Source organism: Podarcis pityusensis (genome assembly GCF_964106645.2).
Source record: "Podarcis pityusensis genome assembly, chromosome: 11".
NCBI lineage: Eukaryota > Metazoa > Chordata > Lepidosauria > Squamata > Lacertidae > Podarcis > Podarcis pityusensis.
This window is the reverse complement of record NC_138036.1, coordinates 56866201-56883527: the sequence shown is the minus strand read 5'-3', so window position 1 is coordinate 56883527 and position 17327 is coordinate 56866201.

Here is a 17327-nt window from a genome sequence, read left to right as displayed (position 1 = left end):
TACAAACACAGAGCAGTAGGAAAAAAGACAGTAGCACAAAATGTTAAAATTAAAATCAAACAACTAATCCTTTTAAAATAATAATGAGGATGAGCCAGAGAAAAATATAATTCAGCAGTGAGAGTAAGTGGTCCATTGAGGGAGAGGAATCAAGGAGAGGAAGAGACTGAATTATGCTATTGTAAAAATGTGAAAAACTCCAATAAACAAATGATACAAACAAACAGAGCCACTATCCAGCTAATAAACTGTCATTCCTGAAAGGCCAATTGAAAACAAGACGTTCAAGGTTTTTTGGAAACCTTCAGCAAAGTGACTTGGCACAGGTTTGGTAGAAGAAAATTCTAGAGCTATGGTAGGACCACCACAGAAAAGACCTTCTCCCTCATTTTTTATTGCTTATGGTGGAAATGTCTTGAGTTGCAAGAGGTCCATGTTTCCTTGGATGCCTTCAGGACAGTAGGACAGATCCTAAATATACTGAGAAATAAACAGTGATTCATTTGGGCATCAAATATTAAAATCCATTTAGAATTTTGAATATGACTGTTCTGTCTTTTTGAGTGGTGTCTGTCACATTTTTCTACATGGGAATGCAACAGCATTCATCACTGAATGAAATTAATGTGGTTTTTTATTTAAAAAAAAGGAGAAAAAGAGATAAAAATGAAATTAAGCAATCTTAACCAGAGGTATAGAATTACAAGGCTTCATCTGGTAATTTCCTTCTAGCTACTATGATGATTATGTTTAGCTGTAATTCCCAATACATTAGAGAGCTAACAGTGCCATTCAAGTGCTGGGAAAGCTCTAATTCAAAGCACTTGGATTTGAAAGTATTCTAAATATTACCAAGGAGACCATTCTCTTCCTGTCTGATGAGGTCCTCTTGGCTCCAGCTCTCAAATCATTATTATTATTATTATTATTTGCAACCATAAAACCATCTTCGAATGCCTCACCCCTCACAAATGCAAGTTGAACTTGCCGGCCGATTAAATTTGAATGAAAAGAGACTGCTAATTCCTAACAAGCTTGATGAATGTCTGCCTTTGTCGGCCTGCCTGCAGTAGAGATGGTATCTTTTAAACTAGCACACCAGGTCTGTGCAGGATTGCATGAACTTGGGCAAGAAGGGAAGGGTGAAAGGTTCAGTGGAGGGCTCAGCCGATTCAGGAACAGAGAAGGCTGCTATACCTTTGAAATTATGCATAGAAAGGAGAGAAGGGGGGATGCCACCAGCTTTGGCTTGCTAAAGATCTATGGCCAGGGAAGCTTTGCTTAGTGAAATTCTCAGCCTCTGGCAACTTGTTCAGTCCTGACCACCTGCACGTGCCCCAAACTCAAGTCTGGATGAAAGAGGTTAGGAACCCTGGTGCAGTTCCCAAAACAGGACACACATACCCCTTCCCCTGGGACATGGGTGGCGCTGTGGGTTAAACCACAGAGCCTAGGACTTGCTGATCAGAAGGTCAGCAGTTCGAATCCCCGTGATGGGGTGAGCTCCCGTTGCTCGGTCCCTGCTCCTGCCAACCTAGCAGTACGAAAGCACATCAGAGTGCAAGTAGATAAATAGGTACCGCTCTGGCGGGAAGGTAAATGGTGTATCTGTGTGATGCTCTGGTTCGCCAGAAGCGGCTTAGTCATGTTGGCCACATGACCTGGAAGCTGTACGCCAGCTCCCTCAGCCAATAAAGCGAGATGAGCACCGCAACCCCAGAGTCGGTCACGACTGGACCTAATGGTCAGGGGTCCCTTTACCTTTACCTTTACCCCTTCCCCCAAGAATATGGTTACCAGAGTTTTTTCAATGAATCTGGGGACACCTCCCCCCCCCTTTTTTTTGAATCTGAGTATCAACAGGGAGTCAGTAGTGGGGATGGAGAGGCAAAAGACCCTGGGCCCAAGCACACATGCATATCCTGAGCCTTCCCTGATGATCTGCCCCCTTCCCCCTTTGTTTTGACAGATCAGGGGAGACTCGGGAGTTGCGGGTGGGCGGGCATTGCCCAGGAGGGGTGCAAGGTGCGCGGTTTCTCTGCCAGGCAAGGTGCAAAGCCCTTCTTTCGTACCCTGTGAAACATAAATGCACAGAGTTTTTAAAAAACTGGGCAACAGCCAACTGGCCGTGACTCCCGAGCCTCCCCCAATCAGTCAAAACAAAGGGGGAAGGGGGCAGGAGATCTGTACCACTGGACGTCCCTGGTTCCCCTTCAGCAGTGGCAGCGGCAGTGGCAATCAGCAGCCCGGAGCCAGTCTGGTAGCGCTGTTGGCTCTGGCTGGCTTCAGGAGCTGCTCACTGCTCGCTGCCGTGGCGCCCACCATTTTGACTCGCCGGAAGTCCCCATATGGTGTGTTGCACACAAGACACATCATATGGGAACTTTCAACGAGGAAAAATGGCGGGCACTACAATAGTGAGCAACTCCTGAAGCCAGCCAGAGCCAACTGCGCTACCAGGCTGGCTCTGGGCTGCTGAGGTTACCGCTGTCACATTTCCTGGGGACAGATTTGCAAATCTGGGCACATTCCGGGGACGGAATTTGTCCGGGGACAGATTTGCAAATCCAGGGACTGTCCCCGGGAACCAGGGACATCTGGTTACCCTACCCATGAAGCAACACGTGAACTAAGGGATCACAAAGTAAGTGTTGCAATATCTTAAAGACTAACATGTTGGCATTCATGGACTATCAAATATACTCTGTGCAGTTTCTCAGCAGAACACAAATGGGGGGGGGACATTTTGTCAACCTCAGTAAACAAAAAGAAAATACAGTGGTACCTCCGGTTGCAGACGGGATCTGTTTCGGAGGTCCAGTTGGATCCCGAGGTTTCCACAACCTGAGGACTGCTTCTGCACATGCGCGTGGGGCAGAACCCGGTAAAATACTTCCGGGTTTGCTGCTTTCGCATCCCATAATTTACGGGTTATGTAACCGGAGGTACTACTGTACTCTGAGCTTGTGTGGTTTCACATTTTAAACATACTTAATTCACTTCCTGCCTTGGGACAGTCACCAGCTCTCAAACTAGCCTCCCTTGCAAGGTAGAAGGAGGGAATATATAAGAAGGAAGTATAAAATGGCTGCAAAATGGGACTTAAGGTTTGTGTTATAAGCATCAGATTTTGTTTTCTTTAACCTGAAGGTTGCATCGTTGTACAGTACAATAAACGTACACATATCGCCTGGTGGCCAAACAATGCACTTGTCAGTCACAGCTCTCTGACTTCACTTGCTGCCTAAAGTTGCTGAAAGAGAGGAGCAGCCAAGCCAGCCCATCTCACAGAAATCACTAAGACATTGCAGTCCTTTACTATTTAAACACATGCTGCACCGTGCTATTGAATATGTACTGCTAATCTTTGCCTCCTTTCTACTCAACCCCTTCCAACAGATCTTGTATTTTAGTTCCATGAAGCATCTTCCCAAGTCCAATAGTTCTGTGGCACATGTAGCATCTCTGATGCTGAATGCCATGTGAGCAGGAATAGCCCTGTTGTTTTTGTTAAGTTGTGGGTGAACATATCAAACGACATAGCGATTCTTCAAACAGCTCTTGTTTATTCACAGGCCAGAACAGAACTGGACTGAAGGGTTCAGCTAGCCTGCTTATATAGCGCTCAACTACAAGGCAACAGTAACAACTTTCTGTAACTATCCAATCACTGAACGTCACTTTCAATTCCTTATTTGCATATGTGGACCTGAGTGAAAACTATCTACAGTATCCCCCTGCTGGCCCAGGGTGAGAACTTCAGTACATAACAGTTTTTAGTAACGAGGGGAACCCCATGTACTTGGGGGGACACGACCGCATTGTACTTTATCATGTTCCCATTAATTAATCGGTGGAGCTCCAACATCACCACCGCCCTGCCCCAACCACACCCAAGTCATACCACTATTGGGAAGATGGCTTCACAACTCTGTCCCACTAGACCAGCTGCTTTTGGGACCACCCTATGTTTACACAGGGGCTTCTCGCACAGAAAAGTGCGTGCCAACACACACACACTACTGCATGAGCATAAATGTATTGACAGCTCGTCCTCACTAACAATAGGCCATAGTAAACAAACCCTGCTGAGTTTGAAAAAAACACAATCCCATTTATAGTTACAAAGAGTTATTTTCATTTATGAATTCCTGCTGCTCGTTCTTATGGCTTACTTTAAACTGGGATTTATATAACAACTTAATAAATCTAAATCCAGCACAAAGGTATGAATACTTAAGCTCACTGAATCCAATGTGTTGGACTGAGGGCTTTCTGTATGCCACTTCAAATATATACTTAAAATAGTTCTCTATACATTTGGTTAACAAATGTAAAGATTATATGGAACCTCCTGCACTACCTTTTGTGCCAAAAAGTTTCTTTAAAAATAAAATAAAATAGTACAGAGATTTAAAAATGACTTGCCATGTAAAACCTTTGACTTATATTTTTGGCCAAGATGCAACTATAGCCAATGGTCAGATGAATGACAGTCAATGACACAGAAGAGGAGTGAGTGCTTTGATGCAGCTGTTAGGCTAAATTCAAGTCACGTTGCCTAGGGACTCGGCTAGACTGGTAAAGAAAAAGTGATTTATACGTGTTGTATGTGCAATGTAACATTCTGCCACCAGATGGCGATGTGGAGTCCTGTTTTTCTCTACGTGTTTTCCCTGTTTAAATTTACAACGCTTTAAATTGAAACGCTTCTTTGATGTGTCTAGAGCCAGCCTAGGAGTGGTGGCGAAAATGGCACAGCAACACCCCAATAATGAGCACAATGAATGGAAGTAAATTCCACTGAAATCAGGTAATAAACTGGACTGTCACCCAAGTAAAAATTCCTCACCACCGTAAAGGCAGAGACATTGCACTCTTCAGAGCAAACAGCACATACTCTCCTCCATATTAGTTTCTAACACTTACAGAATACGACCAGTTTTCCAATAGTCACTTGGCATTAGTCATCCCCACCTTCTGAATTAATGAAGTGCTATCAAAGTGGCCATGCATAAATCCTTCATATGTATCCAAGACACTTAGTAGTAAAATTTCCTGTACTGTTTATCCCTATTAAGGGAAAACCAGCCAGTGGGCTTAAATGGTTTAGTGACCACACTTTCCCGACATTCTTCTGTGGAAACTTTTATAAACACACTCCTGTTATGGGCCAGACACACACACAATAAAGATGATAATTTCTAAGGGCAGAATTTTGTATGGTTATATCTTATACAGTGGTACCTCGGGTTACATACGCTTCAGGTTACATACACTTCAGGTTACAGACTCCTCTAACCCAGAAATATTACCTCAGGTTAAGAACTTTGCTTCAGGATGAGAACAGAAATCGTGCAGCGGTGGCGCAGTGGCAGCAGGAGGCCCCATTAGCTAAAGTGGTGCCTCAAGTTAAGAACAGTTTCAGGTTAAGAACGGACCTCCGGAACGAATTAAGTATGTAACCAGAGGTACCACTGTACAGTATTTTAAAAATAAGAGTGAATAACCATATACAGTCATACCTCATGTTACGTTTGCTTCATGTTACGTTTTTTCAGGTTGCGTCCCGTGGCGACCTGGAAGTATCGGAAAGGGTTACTTCTGGGTTTCGCCACTCGCGCATGCGCAGAAGCGCTAAACTGTGCTTCGCGCATGCGCACAAGCACCAAATCACACCGCACACCTGCGCAGATATGACGCTTCAGGTTGCGGGCTTTTCATGTTGCGAATGGGCCTCCGGAACGGATCCCGTTCACAACCAGAGGTACCACTGTACTGTTGCAAGGGAGCATCACACTGGGGTTACATATTCTCAGAAAAAGAGATTGGACATACTAGTCCTTCTTGTTTTCTGTTGGTTGTTGTACTTTCTGTATCTCTGGTTCAGCTTTCTACAAAACCTCCTTTCTCCAAAGCTCTGCTTACTATTTCTTTCGTATTACGTATGTGGGTGTCCCTTGGGTATATCCTTGCTCATTTTATGCTGGAAACAAGTGGACGTAGAATGAAGTATGAAATAAATTAATGTTGTGCTAAACCAGAGGAGTCTAACCTGTGACCTTTCAAATGTTGTTGGACTCCAATTCCCATCAGTCCCGGCCAGCATGGACCTGAAGTCCAACAGCAACATCTGGAAGACCCCAGGTTAGCCACCCCTGCTCTGAGCTCTGAGCAGCGTCGACATACCAACAATGATTGATCCAAGGTTGCTTTCGTTCTTACAGCTTTCCCTAGAATTGCTTCCCTCAGGATAAAGCAGCTGTCATTACAATTGCTGTTGTTGTTTAACATGATTTTTAACATTTAAGCATTTCATACTTAAAGCTCACTCCACAAAAGGAGTCAGCATTCATATTATTAGTATTCATTTCATTTTCTATACCGCTTTATATTTTTAAGAAAAGAAAATCTCAAAGCGGTTAAACCATCAAATAAAACAACCCAGAATAAATTATTACTGAAAAAGTCAGATTTAAAGTATACATTCAAAGCAACATAATTAACAGGAAACTAAAATATCATCTTAAAGATTTCAAAATAAAACATTATGCTATGAGTTTGAGGGGAATAGGCTGTATGCCGAGACCCTTATAACCCCTGGATCCAGCAACGGTTAAAATCTAAGAAAGGCTAGCTTCCTGATTAGGTGATCACCTGGGTGATGGGCCATTAAGGGGAACAAAAGAAGTGGATCTGTGTGAGGCCACAAATGGGGCAAATGGGTGCTCCCCACTAACTGACTGATAGTTAGAAAGACAAAGATGAGAGCTGAGAATTCAGTGATGTAAGCTAGAAGCAGGGATGCGGGTGGCACTGTGGGTTAAACCACAGAGCCTAGGACTTGCCGGTCAGAAGATCGGTGGTTCGAATCCCCACAACAGGGTGAGCTCCCGTTGCTCGGTCCCACCTCCTGCCAACCTAGCAGTTCGAAAGCACGTCAAAGTGCAAGTAGATAAATAGGTATCACTCCGGTGGGAAGGTAAACGGCGTTTCTGTGGGCTGCTCTGGTTCACCAGAAGCAGCTTAGTCATGCTGGCCCAATGACCCGGAAGCTGTACGCCAGCTCCCTCGGCCAATAAAGTGAGATGAGCGCCACAACCCCAGAGTCGGCCACGACTGGACCTAATGGTCAGGGGTCCCTTTACCTTTAAGCTAGACGCAAATCAGTAAAAAGGCAGGGAGAGAGCAATGTTTGATTTCTATTTGAATCCAAGGAGATTCTAAAGAGATGGGAGAAACAAGACCCTTTTGGGAATGCTGTGAGTCCCTCCATCGTAGGCTCAGGTTGTGTGTGTGTGTGTGTATATATATATATATATATATATATATATATATATATATATGCCATACATGACAAAGACACCACAGTCTCTGCTGTGCCTCATTCCCAAAAGAAACACAGATTTTGGGTAAGTGCCTGGAATCCCTGGAATCTCACAGAGCTTGGAGATTGGGGTGGCATGCAACAACTGCTAAGGAGGTCAACTACACAATGCACATTTAACACAACAAATTTAGCAAAATAAAATAAAACAAAACACTTCAAAAGAAACCACCACTAAAGAAAGTCAAATATAAAATGCACATTTAAACAGCATAAATAACAAGAGAATAATATATTATCATAAGCAGAGAACATATCTGCTGCTGTCGCTGCCAATCCTGCCAACGGTGGTTTGTGGCAAGGGGGCAGCTGTGGAAGCTCAGGCTCAATGACCTGGATCTGCACTAAGAGACAGACAAGACGGTCTCTGGCCTCTTTAGCAGCCTCAGCTTTTGTAGCTGGAGTCAGTCAGAGACCCACCCTCCTGGGCCAGGTGGGAAAAGGCAGGGAGCAGATCCCCTAGGATTCACAGCCAAGATGATTTCCACGTTGACGCTTCAGAGAAGTTTGAGAAGTTTCTGATACTGTATTAGGGGCTTTGGAGAGGCTAGAAAGGGGCAAATCATTGATGAGGCTATTACCAGCGTATGCCACATCCTAAAACCTGAGGGAAAGGTTCACAGTTCTTATGATTGGCCCAGCCTTGCACCAATTGGATGCCCTAACAAGGGTTTCCTTTTGACTTGCATTAGAAAGGATGGAAGAGTTATACAGCACTCTCAGGCTGGTGTAAAACAGAATGCTTTCCTGGTTGCATCATAGCAGCTACAGGATGGAGACGGAGGAGGAGGAGTTTGGATTTGATATCCCGCTTTATCACTACCCTAAGGAGTCTCAAAGCGGCTAACATTCTCCTTTCCCTTCCTCCCCCACAACAAACACTCTGTGAGGTGAGTGGGGCTGAGAGACTTCAGAGAAGTGTGACTGGCCCAAGGTCACCCAGCAGCTGCATGGGGAGGAGCGGGGAAGCGAACCCGGTTCACCAGATTACAAGACTACCGCTCTTAACCACTACACCACACTGGCTAGGTGCTGCATTAGAAAAACTAACCAATAAACTGAAATTTGATACGGGGACAAATAGAAGAAGAAGACACCTTCAACCCGGTTTGGCTCCACTTTATCACATACGTAGCCCGACAAGACAAAAACAAGGATCAGCGTGCAAATCAATCTGGCTAACCTGATTCAAAAATACAGTGGTACCCCGCAAGACGAACGCCTCGCGAGACGAAAAACTCGCAAAACGAAAGGTTTTTTCGTTTTGGAGTTGCCTCGCAAGACAAATTTCCCTATGGGCTTGCTTCGCAAAACGAAGCTTGCCCCGGGGACAGCGGGTCTTCTCTTTTGAAGCAAGGGGCGGCGGGGAGGAGCGATCTTCTCCCCGCAGCCCCAGGTCCGGGGACAGCGGGAAGCGCTTCCCGCTGCCCCCGGACCTCTTTTGAAGCAAGGGGCTGCGGGGAGATCGCTTCTCCCGGTGCTCCGAAGCGGGGCGGGGGGGGCGGGAACACCTGCCCCAGCCGCCCCACTTCGGAACGCTGCTCCGAAGCGGGGCGGGGGGCGGGAACACCTTCTGAAGGCGGGCGGGGGGCGAAAGTCTTTGTCCCCCCTGCCCGCCTTCCCAGGGGCTTTTAAATCGCCCCAGACAGCGGAGAAGTCCTCCGCTGTCCTGGGGCGATTTTAAAATGCCGCCCGCCAGCATTTTAAGATCGCCCGGACAGCGGAGAAGTCCTCCGCTGTCCCGGGGTTTTTTAAAATGCTGGGGGTGGGAAGAAAAGCCCTTGTCCCCCCCCCCCCCAGCCTTCAGAAGAGGTCCGGGGACAGACTGTCCCCGGACCTGGTCTGAAGGCGGTTTCCCTAGGAACGCATTAATTGATTTTCAATGCATTCCTATGGGAAACCGTGCATCGCAAGACGAAAAACTCGCAAGACGAAGAGACTTGCGGAACAAATTAATTTCGTCTTGCGAGGCACCACTGTAAACACTCACCCCCCACTCACATACAAAAACAATTCTCACTACAGTCAACCAAAGACAACCAACCACACCTTAAGCCACACCCAACCTCTCTCACCACCAAGAAATACAAGTGAATAGCAAGAGAACACACACAAATAATGCTGACACAACCCCCCCCACACTAAGTAGAATAATAGAAGCATAACCCCACCCCCACCCCACTTGCCATTCCCCCCTCCCCCTTTTTTCCTTCTTCCTAATTGTTTAAACCAATTCATGAACCAAGAACTTATACAATGACCACTAATAATGAAACATCTGTTGTAGATATTTTTTCCACATGTATTATGCTAGTTTTGTGATATACAAATGACATGAGAAAACTTAGTAGACTTGTCTGTATAACATTATTCTTGTTTATAAAACCCAACAAAAAAAGGAGGGAGGAGCAACCCTGCAATATATATAGCAAAAGATCAGTGACGTAATGGATCTCACCCATGGACAAATCTATGTACTCCAAAGTACATATCTGAACAGGGATATGACGGTTAGAATTGTGTGCACTTGAATTTTTGTCTTTTTTTCTAGGAATGTTCATGGACACGTGGCTTCTGCAAGACCTGCAGAAAAAGTAATGTGTGAATTCGACTGTTAGACCAGCTGTTTTCTTGGTTTCTACAGACGGAGAAGGATTCAGGAGATTATAGCAAGTCAGCAGATAGCAGAAGCAGAAGCTGTAATAAAGCTGTATCAAGAGCAACATAAAGTGTATTAAGAAGCCTACCCCGCCTTTCTCTGTGTGTGTCTGTCTGTCTGTCTGTCTGTCTCTCGTCCCTTTCTTTACCATTCAAAGAAAGAGAGAAAACGTTAAAGCCTTTGGCTTTGAGCCTTTCCTGATCTTGTACTGTAATCATTAGCAATAAGACGATTAATCTTCTTGAAGACTTTCAGATAGCAAACCACAGAGAGCAAAAAAACCCAGCCAATTGGGAGTGATGAAATGTTAAAAGGGTTCAGCTTATAAGTCTGGTGTATAACCACAATAGTAGGGCTTAACTTCAAGGAAACAAAAGCTTTTACATCCTTTACGCTTCTGAGGGTAAAGGGCTGGAAGCCAGGAGGAGTGTTTACCGCAACTGAGCATGCTGGATTTTCATCACAATCATGATTGACACGCATGTATTTATTTTATGACTTCTATATCCCACCTTCCTTCCAATGTACTATCTGTAGCATTCCTAGGCAATCTTCCACCCAAAGACTGACCAGATTCACAACTGCTTAGCTTTGCAAAGTTGAGCCTTCAGATCGACATAGGGACCCTTCATACTGGTGGGGTTTTTTTCCGCAATCCAATCCAAATAACTTTATTGTACTTGCCATTGGCTATGACATATCTGAATCAAAAATAAGTATGTGCAAAATGGATGCCACACCACAAATCATAGTCTATTTAGATTGCTTCTCAGCCTGTCGGCTAAGATAAAATGTCAAATTGTTGTTTGTTGTTGTTGTTTGCAGGTGGATTCTGGTGGATTTATACTGGGCTGTACAGACACCGTTCCATTTTATTGGGTGTTCCACAGTGCTTCTCCATTGCTACTGCATTATTGCCTATTTTCTTATTTGGCGATCACTCGTAGCCTAGTAAGATTGTCTTCCATAAACACGGTCTTAAGAGTGAGTCCACAAGTAACTGTGGAGGCCAATTCTGGTTCCCTACGTCCTTCCACAGTGGGGACATTGGTTTCCGGGCGGGAGTTGATCATGGTGTGGATTTGCCAAGCGTGCCTTCCTCTTAGCACATTTCTCCCTTGCATCCTGAGTTCGAGTGTCTTCAAAGCCCATGACACCTTTGGTAAAGGCTGTTCTCCAACTGGAGCGCTCGCAGGCCAGTTGTCAGTTTCCCAGTTGTCAGTGGTTATACTACATTTTTGTAGATTTGCCTTGAGACAGTCTTTAAACCTCTTTTGTTGACCACCAGCATTACGCTTTCCATTTTTAAGTTCAGAATAGAGTAGTTGCTTTGGAAGACGATCATCAGGCATCCGCACAACATGACCAGTCCAATGAAGTGGATGTTGAAGAATCATTGCTTCCACACTGGTGATCTTTGCTTCTTCCAGTACATTGATATTAGTTCGCCTGTCTTCCCAAGTGATGTGAAAAAATTTTCGGAGACACCATTGATGGAATCTTTCGAGGAGTTTGAGATGCTGTTTATAAGTGGTCCATGTTTCACAAGCCGCTGGAACATTTGTGGTATGAAAAGATACAGGTTTTCAGCACAAAGCTACAGGACATGAATAGACTAGAAACAAAATAATATGTCCACCATGAAAATTTTGCAGGCACGAAACAGAATTGAAAGCAAGATAATGCATAATTGTCCCAATCCTTTCATGAGTACAAATCAGCATGAATGCACAATAAAAAGGATGTCTGGAGGAGCCCATGGCTTCTAAGTATTACAGTGGTACCTCTGGATACGAACAGGATCCATTCCGGAGCCCCATTCGCATCCTGAAGTAAACGTAAGACGCGACTGCGCCTCTGCGCGTGCGCGGGTCGCGTTTAGCTGCTTCCACACATGTGTGTGACATCATTTTGAGCGTCTGCACATGCTTGAGCGACGAAACCCGGAAGTAACACGCTCCGTTACTTCTGGGTGGCTGCGGAGCGAAACCCGAAAATACTTAACTTGAAGCTACGTCAACCCGAGGTATGACTGTACCTGGCTGGTAGTGCCTGCATATGGCACCATCACCAAGGTAACGCAGAGAAACCATGTTCCTGGATTTTGAAGTACTGCTTAGCCACCACATCCTTTTAATTTGTTCCTGCCAGTTTTAGAAATGATCATCACTGAGAAAAGGAAATTCTCCTTTTATTCTTTTGTATGTCACCGTAAAGCTTGTGACTCAAGCAACATTGTAAAGCATCACACCCTTTTCTGCAACCCTCAGCAGCATGAGATAAGTATCCTTATGAGGAAGGAACACCAGAGGCAAGTATTTATCTAAGGTCAGTGACTACACAGCTATCACAGCTCCTGCTGAGAAATTGAGTTTAATTTATAGCAGGGATGGATAGATCTGTCAATTTCAATTTCTCTCAGGTTGCATTCAGAGGGCACTCTACTCCATCTTCACGTTTCTTTATCTGTTCATTTTCACATTTTATGTGAACTCTCACATGACGTAAAAGCCACTTCTGAAAATCTAGTGGAATCTGGTGAAAGTTTAGCACACATTTCCATGTTAAATGTTTATAGAAAAAATCAATTTGCAACCATGATAACTTGGAAAATCACAGAAGATTTGCACTGACAAAATTTGGGGTGATGTACACAGTTCTTTATCATCATTTAAAATTCAGTGTGACATTGTGGTATATTGATCAAAAAGCTACAGTTCCACAGCATAACAAGGTATGGCAGTGTAAAAGGAAGGCTAGAAATCAGGGCAGAAGTCCTAGCATTATACCCAGTAAAGCTATTATGTTAAAAACACACACACACACACACCCCATCCGAATGCAGCCTTGGTTTCTCATTTTCCTAATCTTAAATTCATTTCGCCTCATTTCCACATCAATTTAAGGGGGGAAAGTCAGCACAAAAATTCTTACTCATTTTGTCCATGCAGTTTTACATCCAATTATACTTGATATATACATTTTTGTAAGCAATGTTCCCTAACAAAATGAAATTTTGTATGTTATTCTCAGTTATACAGACATGTGTGTGTGTGTGCTTTCCTCTAATATACACTTTTTTTGTATACATTTTCACTGGAAAATTGCATCATAAAATTCAGGGGTGTGAATGTTGAAGGATAGCTGCTTTCCTCTTCATGAATTAGCTTGGAGAATGCAAAGAAACTTCTCCCCCAGTCACATCCTCTTTGCCAAAGTCATGCCCTTCCTTGACCTTGTTTTGTGCTCTTGAGCACTGCCTCTTGTTTGCCTGAGTAAAAGTTATGGAGGGCTGTGTGAGCATGTGTAAAAATTAGCCTACTGTACAAAGAGAAAAGTTACATTCATCACTCCACCTACTTGTTAGGATATAGTTCCATCCCACCTTTAGAACACACATGTGGAGTTGTTGTGTGTCACATGTCTGTTTACTTCCAGCACAGTCTGCTGGGAACTTCCGTTGTATATAGCTTTTGCCTATGCTGCTGTTTTGCTTGGACACGAAGGGAAGCAGACATGTTTTTCTTTTGTCCTGATGCTGAATTGTACATATGCCTCCATCCGCCACTTCCGTTGTGAAGTTACCGTATTCACTCTGCTGTTTGGAGCGTGCTCAGTCTCTAAAGGTCTCTGAGGCTCGAGTCGCAGATTGATGCTGTTCTGAGAACCGGAGTTCGCCCAGCTGCTGGCCGGTGGCAGGAGCCAGCTAGGGGCCTGTCAAATGCCCCCGTCTCCCCGGACGCATCCCAACACTACTTTCTTCTCTGACCCTGCGCCTCCCAGTGGTATGCTGTCCGCAGAAGATTGCCCAGGAAGAAATGTAGCCCACAAACCAAAAATGGTTCTCCATTCCTTCTCTAGATCTTCTTTTACAAGGGATGAGTAGAAAAAGCCCTTGAACTATCTTGATGGAAACTGCTGAAGTTCCCCTGAAAATTTTCATTCTCCCAAAAGAGCTCAGGTAATTTTTGGAAAGCTTGCCTGCCATAGAGCCAGAGTGCTTCCTCCAAAATCTTCAGGAAATTTCCACTTATTCATCATATTCTTGATCCTAGGACCCAGGCATCCATGTGCTTCTGTAGGAATTCAGCTTTCTCTAGCTGCACATGAACGCCGTGTACAGACCTAGCAAGAAATGATGACTGGTGTTCAAGACTCCACCAACAAAGATGAATATGCTTGCAAATTCCAATCTTCTCCGACTGAAAGGCAGCAGTTCAAAATAAATGACACTGAATTGCAATAACGGGCAGTGCAAATAAATCCACATGCTCCTTTCTTTCTTCAAGTGCTATTAGGTAAGGTGAAACCTTCAGGGGTTATTTTGCAGAGCCAGATAGCAGCTGCCTTTCTGCTGCCTACAATGAAGCAGACAAACTGCAGGGGAGAAGAAATAATGGCTGCGGCTTATTCCCTTCTGCCTCTACATCCCACTTGGCCACTAAATGTTCCGTGCCTTTTCTCAACTGAACAATTGGGCTCCCTCCATCCTTGGCAGGGCCTGTTTTGGCTTTAGACCTCACAACAACATCTGCCCTTTGGTTATATAATGAGAGTTTTGCCAAAGAACAATTGAGTTTTTAAAAACCCCTCTTATTTTCCATTCAGCCGCTCAGTTTTAACGGAACCAATCCTCATCTCCGTCTTCTTCAGACTATAGAAGATGGATAGAAGCCCAAGAGCTAAGGTTTCCAAATGTGGCACAGTGCCGAGATCAGCTTTTTGCTATACAGCAAGGCTTCCTATGGCGAGGCGTCAAGCTGTCGGAAGGGAGCTGCATGAAATGCGAGGCTGCATGAAGCACAGGGACAATGTGAAGGGAAACTCCAGCGGTTGACCTTTCTATAGTACTGTCTATCTAGCTGCCACTGTGAGCAGAACTGGCCATTCGGTGGCAAATAAAGGATTCTCAATTCCCCCAGAGGAGAGTTTGCAAAGGACAAATGACAGCCAGGAGGGGTGGTGCTTAACTCATCCTGATACCCACTGCAACCCCATTTTTCTCTGTAACCCCTGTCCTCCAGTCACTATTATTGCAATCTTCCTCTGGGGTAGGGTTTTCCAGTCAAGTTGGGAAAGGTAGCTGGGTGGGGGATGGTGTGGAGGGAAATCAGTGAGTGACTTTCTGCTGGGGTTTAAGCGAGCCCCCTGCCTTTTACTACTTCTCCTGCAAGTGTTATATGTGACATCTGAAAGGTGTGCAAAACTTTTATTATTTCATGAAGAATGTGCAAAAATCAGTTTCACCGAACTGACCAAAAAAAATCTAACAACCCTCTGAAATTGACCCAATAATTCAAGGAGAAAAAGTTCTTTAAAATGTCCTTCAGAGGTCAGAGCAGACCATTCCAGAAACAAAATGGCTCTGATTCAAACCCCCGCCCACCCGCCCCAAGATTTGCCTCTCCCAAAATATTGACAAATCAAAACACTTCAGTTCAAGGTGGGTAAAAAAGCTGCAAATTGGTCAGTTCAACAGTCAGACCCATGGGTAGGCAACCTAAGGCCTGTGGGCCGGATGCGGCCCAATCGCCTTCTCAATCCAGCCCGCGGACGGTCCAGGAGTCAGCGTGTTTTCACATGAGTAGAATGTGTCCATTTAAAATGCATCTCTGGGTTATTTGTGGGGCAAAGGAATTCGTTCACCCCCCCCAAAAAAAATAGTCCGGCCCCCCACAAGGTCTGAGGGACAGTGGACCAGCCCCCTGCTGAAAAAGTTTTCTGACCCCTGCTCTAACCCCTTCAGTCACTTTGAAATGCTTATTTCAATAGCATGGAATCTAGAAGTGGCATTGCGGGGGGGGGGGGATGTGGAGAGGCAGCGGCACATTAGCAATCATGGGGTGTGTGCAGTGATGGCAAGGTCTAGAGTTGGTAACAACAGCACTGAAAGAACATCACCAGTCCTGAGCTCCCCTGACCTCACCACCACTTTGTCCCACCTCATCCTTCTCCTGGCAAATACAGCTCTGCTGCTGCCCTCCTGCCTCCCGCTGCAGCTAAAGGAACGAAAAATTGTTAAATGATAATGTATTGCACTTTAACAGAGTACAGACGTGCCTTTAAGGCAATGCCAACAACCATTTTTAAACTGAGATTTTTAACAGTTTGGAAGGGGGGAAACGAGTGAGGCCGTTGATTAGGCTTTGAGATGGGTGCCAAATTGCAATCACTGGCAAATATAAATAAAACGAGGCACTGTGCATGGATTTTTTTTCCCTTCAGCATTTCAGGGCTAGAAAACAAAATGTTTACCAAATGCAAGTTTCTATGTCCACTTTTCTTTGGATATCTACTTCTAGCAAAAACATCCTAAAACTTCAATGCACTAAATAAGGGGGTAAGATAGTAACAGATTGTGCAGAAGCTAACTCTGTGGCAGGAGAAACAGTATGTAGCAACCTCTAGTTAATATATGTTGTTGTTGTGGGGGGGGGGGGAATACCTTAGCAGTAAATTCCCCTGCTGCTGCCGCCACCTTTGAAGATTTGCATGTCTGCCCAAACTCAATGAAGTGTGCATGGAGCACTTTCAGAACAGCTGAAGCCAGGCTGAGGAAGAGCTAAAAACCAGACTGCAGGGAAAAGGGAAGAGCTCAAGCACTGTTTTTCTGAGACCCAGTACAAACTTGTAACACACAATATATGCACACACAAGTTTTGTCAATTTAGCAAAAGTGAGAAGAAAATCCTTGTCTGTTTTTTTTAAAAAGAAAACCCTGAAAGACTGATTGGTGACCTTTACCTTCTTTGTGTTACCTTTGCTTATGGTCCTTGATTTCTGTGGACTGCTTTGTGATTATAGCCAGAAATGGTGGTATGACATGCATGTATTTTGGCACCATTTTCTGTCATTGGGATCTAGTGTCAGTTTTATGCATTCCTGGAGACCAGAGGCATTACCCTCATCCTTTTCAATTTCCCTAATTATTATCCCCAATTTCCCACACTCCTGCTGCCAGGCCCTGCTGGCTCCTCCTGCCTCTCTGCACAGGTAATAGTAACAATTCTAGGACTTGCAGTTCTTAGAACAGGAGCACACTCTGTGCATGCTCTCTCTCTCTCTCTCCCCCTCTCTCTCTCTCCAGTGTATGGACTCTTATCTCACCTAGATGCCCTGAGCTGACAGCTTACTGTTCAAAGCAACTCTTAGTCTGTACTACCAATGGAACTGATAAGCTCCAAAAAAATCTCACAAAATACGCACATTCCACATTGTTGTTGTTTAGTCGTTTAGTCATGTCCAACTCATCGTGACCCCATGGACCAGAGCACAACAGGC